Source organism: Pseudonaja textilis, chromosome 3 (assembly GCF_049901715.1).
Source record: "Pseudonaja textilis isolate UNSWEBS1 chromosome 3, rPseTex1.2, whole genome shotgun sequence".
Lineage (NCBI taxonomy): Eukaryota > Metazoa > Chordata > Lepidosauria > Squamata > Elapidae > Pseudonaja > Pseudonaja textilis.
The window spans coordinates 171,756,959-171,766,990 of NC_141992.1; positions in this window are offsets into that span (position 1 = coordinate 171,756,959).

Genomic DNA, 10,032 nt, shown 5'->3' on the forward strand with positions numbered 1-10,032 from the left:
ACCTTGGCTACTGAGCAACTATTGATTCATAACACAAAGCATGTATGAAAGAATTTCTCCATACAATTAAGTGAGTGTAGACATTACACGAAGCAATGGAAGAAATAAGTGAGTGTAGGCATTACACAAAGCAATGGCAGAAATATGTCTTCAGTACAGTTTTAGATTCTTGGTAGATGCTCCTCCTATACCTGTCTTCGATATTCTTGTTCAACTAAAGGACAGATTCCTGATTAGCAAGACTAAGTCTTTTTAGCAGTCAGAGTCATCTTCCTTTAATTTAACTAAAGTGCAATGTAGACATACGTATATTTTTCCCAGGAGAAGAAAAAGTGAGAGAATGCAATTAGGTAGGAGAAAAAGAATGGGTAGAGCAAACATCAGTAGGTATGCAATTATGGCAGAGCTTTTACAGAAGTAGTAATCCTGTTATGATACAAGAAACAATATTGGAAGATATGACTTGCATGCGCTTCTTCTACATAAGTCAATATATTACAGTAGACAACATATGGTATGTTGAACTAGGACTACACAATGCAAGTTCAAGTGGCCTCCCAGCCATTGTTGCTCATTCGGTGACTATATGCAGGTTACTATTTCTTAGGCTGCCAATGTTGTTCTAGGAATGGAAAAGGTAGTACCAAGAATTCCACTAATAGATAAAATGGAATGAATGAAAGAATGCTTAATGAATGCTTAATGAATGAATATATCAGTCCTAACTTACTGTGTGGCTGACTTCCTTCTTGTGGTCATTTCCTACATCTGACTGGGCCCATTGCCTATGATATTGAAGCAGAAGATCTGGGTAAGAATAGAGGTGTAATGCTAATTTATCAGCCTGTGTGCCATATTAATACTTCTTTGACTTTTGCTTTAATTTACAATGAAAACAACAACCAAACAGGTGTTTCTGTTTAGAAAAGTGCTGAAACTTCAGGAGATGATAAGCAGTACATACTGGTCTTCAGAGAGGCTTCTCTCTCAAGGTTTAAACAAGATCTGCTTTAAAGCAGAGCCTTAAATATGCCATCAGTAGTAACTTCATTGGAACACTTGACAATACTGCCATCTCTAGTCATCCATGTTTTAATGTCTGCTTCAGTTTTTGCCAGAATCCTAATCTCAAAGTCTCTCAATGGGAAACAGTTTCACTTTTTACTGTATCGCATCTACTCATTCCTCAAGCATCTCTGCTAGTGTTCTAAAAAATAAAAATAAAAAGGTGGGATATAGTGTAATTTTTTATTTTTCATTTCTGCAGGCCTTCCTCAACTGGGGGCTTCTCCAGATGTATAAATCTTGATTTTCAGAAATCCCGTTGCATGGGTAATTCTGGGAATTGGAATCTGACACCTTTAACTTCATTTTTTGGGGAACACTACCCTACAGTTGTTCAAATCTGCTGATTCTAACTAGTTCTATGCAGGAGATGACAATTTGATTACACATGTAGGGAAACTCACCACCAGAACACTGGAAGTTGAATAATTTGGAACTGTACAATAAACTGTCGTAAGAAAAAATGCCATCGAAAAACATTAAGCACTGCATTTTCTACATGTATTTTGAGGGAGTAAGTGCTGCTAAATGCAATGTAATCTTTTAAGATATTTAAAGAAGTTGAAATACAATAGATAAAAATATGAATTTGTAACAATTTTGTGTGGTAGAGATCTTAATGTACATTCAATGAAGAGTTTTTCACTATAAAGGAGGTCTATTTCATGGGAAAATATAACAAATAAACTGAAATCATTTGATCTGCACAATGTTGGGAAATCTTTCCTAAAAATAGGAAGTGAGGGCACTGCCAACTTGCTCAGCTGTTTGGACATGTCTAAATCTTACTTGACAAATGAAGGTCACATCTATCATAGATTACATAAATAAACCACCCTAGAGACAATTTTTGGCATCTATTATGCTGTCTGGACATAGCCTTTAAAGTATGGAACATGAAATATCAAGTTAATGTACTCACATATATTTACCTATATTTATTTTTAGCATTACCTTATGGTAAGGTAACTTTTATAAATAAATAAATAAATATTGCTGTGTAAGGAGGTGATGCAAGAAAAAAGAAACAGGAGATGGGATATCTATGTCTTTAGGAGAGTTCTGACCTTCTTATTTGAGTCCACACTGTTAACAGAGATTACCTCAGAATATTACTTGTAGCAGTAGCTAAAGTGTACTGACATTGTTGTATATTTTTAACACCAGAATGTCAGTTCTGTTTTTACATCTGCTTCTGAACCTCATTCTGAAAAGGTTTGGGGTTTTGTGTGTGTGTGTGTGTGTGTGTGTGTGTGTGTGTGTTTTGGGGGTGGGTGGGAGGTTCTTGTGGTTGTTTTTAGCACCTTCTAGCAATAATATAGACACTTATATTAAGTTTATTAAATTCTTCCTTCCCTTTTCAGGTCAAAATACCTGAAAGCATGGGAGTTATAGCTGTACCAGGCATAACGGTTCCACTAACTTTTGTAACTTTGCAGCTTTATAAAATAAAGGCGATGTAATTAAAGGAGGGTCACATTTTTTATTTGTTTTTTATTTATTTGATTTGTCAATAGCTTACAAGGCAATAGATAAAAGTATAAACATGAGTAAGAATACAGGAAATAGGTATGAATAAAAGGGTCAATAGGACAGGGATGGTAGGCACGATGGTGCACTTATGCACGCTCCTTACAGACCTCTTAGGAATGGGGTGAGGTCAATAGTGGTTAGTTTGAGGTTAAAGGAGTGGGAATTAGAGGATGTAACAACAGAGTCGGGTAGTGCATTCCAGACATTGACCACTCTGTTGCTGAAGTTATACTTTCTGCAATCAAGTTTGAAGCGGTTTACATTATCAGAAGGTTAATTGACTCTGGAAAAGTATGTCCAGGGTCACCTTCTTTTCTTCAGTCTTCTGAAAAGAGAAAAAGCAGGAAGTATTCTCTGCCTAGAGCAGGGATGTCCAAGTTTAGCAACTTTAAGACTTCAATTCCCAGAATGACTGACTGGAAATTCTGGGAGTTGAAGTCCACAAGTTGCCAAGATTGATTAGCATTGCCAAACACACCTGTCATTTTTCCCTATGATTCACAGCAAGAAATCATTCTGTTCTTCTCTGCTTGAGCTAGCAAATTACAATCTGCCAAGGATACTTCACAAGAGACCTTGAGAGGCAAGTCACAGCAAGTGGTAGTTCCAAGGGACTGCAAATAAGAAAAAGGGATTGCTTCATTGGAAATGTTTTTCTGCAAGGATAATCTTTATACTCAGAGAAAATTGCTGCCTAAGTGACAGTGTTGTACAACATCTTCATATCATGCTGCTGGACAGGTGGTCAACAGCAAAAAAGGTTTTTTAAAAAAGCTAAAAGAACATTTTTTTCTTTTGTATGCAATATACAAACTGAAACGTAATTATCCAGAAATAATGAAAAGAAGGCAATGAAGAAATCTGTCAAATACAGTATTAACTGAATATCAATCTGCAGCAAGATGGATTTTTCTAGTCCTATGTTTTATAAATTGTAGGTATACAGGAAGAAAATTATCACTATAATAAAATTCTACACACCACTAAAGATTTATTTACACCTGAGAGTTTGGATTTAACTGTGTGCTTTTGGTTAGTTTGAGGAAACCAATTGGAAGCCTCAGGAGCTTCACAAGACCTTCTCAACCTCAGTTTTGTAGATCACAGTGACCTTTTTATAGAACACAATTTGATCCACAAATGCCATAAACCATGTTTCCCACTATTTTCTGCTAAGAAACATAAATACATATACCACAATCTAAGCACAACTCAATTCCACTCTTGACTTCATTGGATAGGATGGTGCTTGCATGCTGATTCTCTTCCCTAGTCACTTCAACTTTCTTTATTAGGATCTCAATTACCTGGCAAGCTGCATTGCCTTCAAACAAATGAGAATACCACTCTTCAGATTTGCTGGAGGAATGGATGGAGGTTGGAGAGAATGAAAGAAAGATCATGTGTAGGCTTCTATTCTGTCAATGGTCACTAAGCAAGGCAGTCACTAAATGAAAGACTACCTGTAGTCATAGGTCCTCTTATCCCAATCTCCTTCCAATCAAGGGTTCTTTTTCAACAGAGGTTCCCATACATAGAAGTTGCAAACTGACTAGCATTACCAGTTCAAGGGCTTGTGTATTTGGCTTCCTTTTTAACAAGTCTTTCTTTTTTTATGATAGGGAAAAAAATCAAGAAGTGATAAACAAACTTAGTCAGTTATAAATGATGTATCTTGAGACTGATTATATAGTTGAAACTGTATTGGGGATATTCTACAATTGAATGAATCATGAAAGAAAAATGTCTGAATAATTAAATTAAACTAGCTAATATTCAGTCTTTCATACTAATATCCCAAATCTTTAAATAAGTGCTTTATTTAATGTAACATCCATCCTGAAGATAAATTCTACAAAATTTAATAACAATTTTGAAACCTCTGATTTGAAAAATATCCTAGGAAAAACAGTGGCAAACCAACTTGTGTATCACAGTCAAGAAAACTACATTGATTTGTCCAAAAAGCCAGCAGTGTTAAATTCTACTGGGCAGTTCATAAACAGAGCAAGTAATTTCATTTTCCAGGTGCTGTTCATTCATTTGCTGATTATTTGTTTCTGTCAACAAAACATCTCCCCAAAGACCATATCTTTTCCAAGTTTGTACACAGTAAGCAAAATAGCTAGATAAACTTTGCTTCCTTTAATTGTTTTTCTATAATTTGCTTGCACTCCTGATTGCTTGCTTTGCATTTGCAGTCAACCAGAGCAATATGCTTACTTCTCTTGTTTGTGTGGGCAAGTGTACATGTGCATGAAAGTACACTAGACATTTTCATGTGTGCCTTGTAAATTAACAGCATTATGTCCCATTAAGAGATGCCTCTGATCAACCTTATTTCAACATCCATTTATAGTTGCTTCTCTATTACTGAACTTATAGCCCCTCAGTTGTAGGCCTGTACTGATCTACAACTTACAGTTGTAGGCATTTGTACTCCCATTCAAGTCAATGGTCTTAAATATTAATTTTGCTTATGCCTTTTCAATTTGGAAGATGAATTAACTTTGGTGGGAAAAAACTCCATGAGTGAGCATAATTTGTTGGTGCAAAGGCAGCTTATGAATTGAATAAATGAATAAACCAAACAGCCAGGTATATGATAGGAGAGCTCAGCTTGAATACACATGTGTTGTACTTTAATTGCAAAATGAAACTTTTGACTACATGGAATATTTTGAACCTATCTTAGAAAGCTCTTGAATTATAAGATAATCTGCTTGTGGATATCTGTTTGCACATGTATACATGTGCACATAAAAACATACACAAGCCCTTTCTATAGTTGATTAATATAGATAAAACCTTTTTAATGTTATTTTCTAACCTGGAATGTGGATGTTAATAACAAAAATAAGTAAATGTAAGATCTAGATGAGATTTTTAAAAAAGAAACATTGCATTGCTTCATACAATTTTTGACCATTAAATATACAGCTTTTTCCATTTTTTACTACCGGTTCTGTGGCCGTGGCTTGGTGGGCATAGCAGGGGAAGGATACTGTAAAATCTCCAGTCAGAAGTGGTATTTGCCGGTTTTCTGAACTACTCAAAATTTCCACTACCAGTTCTTTAGAACTGGTCAGAACCTGCTGAATACCACCTCTGATTAGTATATATTTTCTATAATGATTGCATTGTGATTCACTATGGCTCTATTATTAAATATACTTTATTGCAAAAAGAATCACAGCTGAAAAAACGCAAGTAAAAATGCTTAACAGGCAATCCTTGGGTACAGTTTAACAAGAATAATTTAAAGCTGCTAAAATACTCTCAATTATATTCTTCTGGCAGTTTGCTTTAAAGAAGTATCCTCATGAGATGTAGGTGAATTAGTTGCTTGAATTATTTTGATGTATTATATGGCTAACACTCTCAAAAAGTCTTCTTTTATAGTTCTTCCCCACTTGGATACATTTCCAAATGAGGGATTCTAAAGAGCAACTTGGAAAAAACTGCTAATTCTAAACTGTTCTTGTTATGGTTACTTTTTCAGAGGGTTAGATAAATTCTGCTTTAGAAGCATCTGCAGGGTGGAGTTGAGGGGGACAAGTAAAGACATTAAGCCAATTTGTACATACATCATAACATGTGAAAGAGGCAGAGCTTAAACTGAGAAATAAGGAGAAACTTTCTGGAAATAAGGAGAAACTTTCTGACAGAACAATCAACCAATGGAACAGCTTACCCTTGGAAGTTGTGGGAGCACCATCAGTTGAGACTTTCAAGAAGAGATTGGACTGCCATTTGTCAGAAATTGTGTAGGGTCTCCCGCTTGGGCTAGATGACCTACAAGGTCCCTTCCAACTCTGATTATCTGTTAAATCTGAGATGGTACAAGCCTATTTTTGTCATTTTGTGAAAAGTCTGGATTCTATAGTATCTAAGATGATTGCTCAATGGATAGGCATGTATATGTTTCCAGATGCTCAGTTTATTCTGTTTGTGGATATTACTCTTTTCTAAAGCAAAAAAGTACTTATTCCCAAAGCAGGTTTTTTTTTTTGACATCTGGATAAAAGAAATAAATCTCTAAATTCCCATAGTCATAATGGTGCTACAATTTAGAGTATGTAATGAACAAGGTCAGCTTTACAACGTGTCTTTTGTTTATGTAAAGCCTAAAAGGTTGGGGTGGGATGGTATGGTGTGGAGAGCAGATCAGTATTGACTGGCTAAAAATATCACAACAGAGGCCTCCAAATCACTATCACACTCCTGAGAATATTAACATGGATAGTGTTTACATTTCCTAGCTCAACTAATGACTCCATGACATAATATTTTAGACACCCTTCAACAGCCTAGAGCTCCTCCAGATGTACTGGATTTCAACTGATATAATCCCCAACCATGCAAGAGAATAAGATAATAATTGTTCATTTGTTGATGGATTGGCTAAGCAGGACTATTTCTATTGCAAAGCATCAGCAAGTAAGTTGGATGAAATATTACATGACAGGGAGAAATAGGAAGACAGAGCTGTAGAAGAAATTAGAAATGGAGAACAAACCAAGAAAGGGCTAAAAGTCAACAAGCGAATACTGGAGTTCAGTAAAGCTCACCTGGATAGGTAAACCTTTTCTGGTTAGCACAATCCTGGATTAGTAGCATCAGTACAGTGCTGGACGGTTCTTGATGAAGATTGGCATTTGCAATATTACGGCATACAGGTAGTCCTCAACTTACAACCACAATTGGGGCCAGAATTTCTACTACTAAGCAAGGTGGGTGTTTAATGAATTGTCCCAATATTATGACCTTTTTTTGCCATGGTTGCTTAGCCAACTATTCAGTTGTTAAGTGAATCTGCCTTCCTTCCCCCATTGATTTTGCTTGGTTACAACTGGTGATCACATGACTCCAAGATGCTACAGCCATGGTAAATACATGCTGGTTGCCGAGCACCTGAATTTTGATCACAGGATAATGCTACAACAGTTGCAAGTGCAAGGATCATTTGTAAGTCATTTTTTTTTATTGCCATTGTAACTTCAAATAGTTACTATGAATGGTTATAAGTCGAGGGTTACCTGTATGTGATGGGGCAGAAATCCAATAGCCACCTATTTAATTGCATTGCTTGTATTAAAAATGTTTTCTTCAAACAGGTGTCCTGCAATTTTATAGCAATGTCCAGAATTCCATACAACAGCCAAAATCTTTTGTAGTTTCTTTCTTTTCCTTCCTTCCTTCCTTCCTTCCTTCCTTCCTTCCTTCCTTCCTTCCTTCCTTCCTTCCTTCCTTCCTTCCTTCCTTTCCTTCCTTCCTTTGTCCTAATCTTTTTATTAGCATGTCTAATAGTTTATTGGTAGTGCTGTATGCCTTTGAAATAAGTGAAAGGGTGGTCCACAAGTAGAAGTTTCATATTGCAGTGACTACTTTGAAAGACTGCAGAACATCTCAACCCAACATGCTTTTTAATTATCCACTGCACATTTTAATATACTTAAACTTTGCTATTATACCCACCTGTTTTACCTCCTTAAGGTACTGCCTGAAGCATTTTCATTATCCTGTTAGATGTCAGGGGATGAGTTTGCATATTAATGTTTTTCAGAGCTTAGAGAAATATTGGTGCAATCAGCAAGATCTTCATTTAGCAAGGTCTTCTCTCTCTTATTTTGACTGAAAAAATGCTAAGAAAAAAATGTTAAAGCAGCCTATGGCAACACATGGTGTAACCTTATTCAATAACAAGGAAGTTATTTTTTTATTGATTCCTTAGAACAATTCATAATTTGCTTTCTTTCAAGTAGAAATTAATATAAGCATTTTTTCAGTTAAGATGAATAAGTAGGTCCTGTGGGCACATGCTTAAAAAAACTCCTCATTTTCCATTTGCTTCTCCTGATTCAAACCACATATATTTGTGTGGGAAGTACCAATTACTCAGAGATCATTTTGTCACCTGCTCTTTGCCAACACCATTTTCCCCCAGACAAAAAACAGTGTGATGGGGAAAAATGAATACATTATATGGAAACACAGAAATATATAGAAAATAAAAGCAAGTTTCTTCTTGACTAGAAACAACTCAGATTTTAAAATTCTTCCTCATTACTTCCACCTGAAGACTTTTGTGGGTTTTTGTCACGGTGTTGGAGAGACCTCTGCTGGTCATATGCAGAAAGTAAAATTCAGTTTATCCTATAATAGTGATTTAACAGGATAAAAAATTATCAGTGTTACAGTGACAATCAAATTAGAATACATATGTTTTGTGAGATATGTGTATATATTGGAATCATTAGGAGCGGTCCTGAGTTGTTGTTGTTTTTTTGAAAATGGTTGCAGTGAGGAATAATTTGGACAAAGTGTGTGGTCGTTGATGTACTCTGGGTGTGGTTATTTATTTTTTTTGCAGATGTTTCACTATCCAACTAAGCAACATCTTCAGTGCTGGAAATGTTACCTAGATGAGTAATTAAATGTCTGCAAGAAAACAAACAAACTTGGAGAACACCAAGGATTTCACAGTTCAAGTATGAGTTACAAATATTCTCTTCTATTAACTTAATTACCTCTTTTCACAATTTCATTTTTAAAATGAAAAATTATTCACACATTATGAAAAACATGTTATCTAATTTTTATCAAGTAGGACAAATGGCAACATAAACATAAATGCTCATTATATCATAGGACAAATAGTAATAACTAATCATGCATGCTAGGTTGGAATCTAAAATGGGTCTTTTCAATATTAAAATAACATTAAAAGAATAAGTCTTATGTTGATCAGTTTCTTTTACTCCCTAATTGAATTTTATTAGGACCTATCAAGATCTGTAGAGTAAGGAGAGAGTTTGTGCAGAATCTTGCAGTTACAGTACAAGACCAAAAGCATATTTTCATTAGATTCATAGTTGATTTAACCACAATTTATGTAAAAAAAAAAAACATGATTAAGTGGATTCAAAAAACCATTTATGCCACATAATCATGCTTTACATACAATATTGCCTAGATTCACAGTGTAAGAAGAACATCCCCAAAAGTGAGAGTTGTTACATTCTGTAAAATAGATATTAATGTCATCGAGACAGATTTTCCCCCTATTTTTGGACCATTTTGAATTTAATTCAAACAAAAAATTAAAATTTTAAATAAAATAAATTTAACTAAATATCTGAAATCTGCTTATGAGTATACATTACATCAATTGTTAAAATTATGAAATCAAAAAATGTTTGTGATGGCTCTGCTATATGTTAACTTTTTGAAACACAGTCGAAGGTGGGTGAGTATAAGACATGCCATCTAGGTTAAGGAGGTCATGGGAATGTTGGGAGTTTGTGAAAAAGGCTGTGCAGGTCATGGAGCGTGCACAAGGGGGCAGCAAGTCTTGGGGGCATGGGATGCACAAGAGGTGCTGCACAGATAGGTGAAGGTGCGCAGGGAGAGTGGCACAATTTGGAAAAGGTG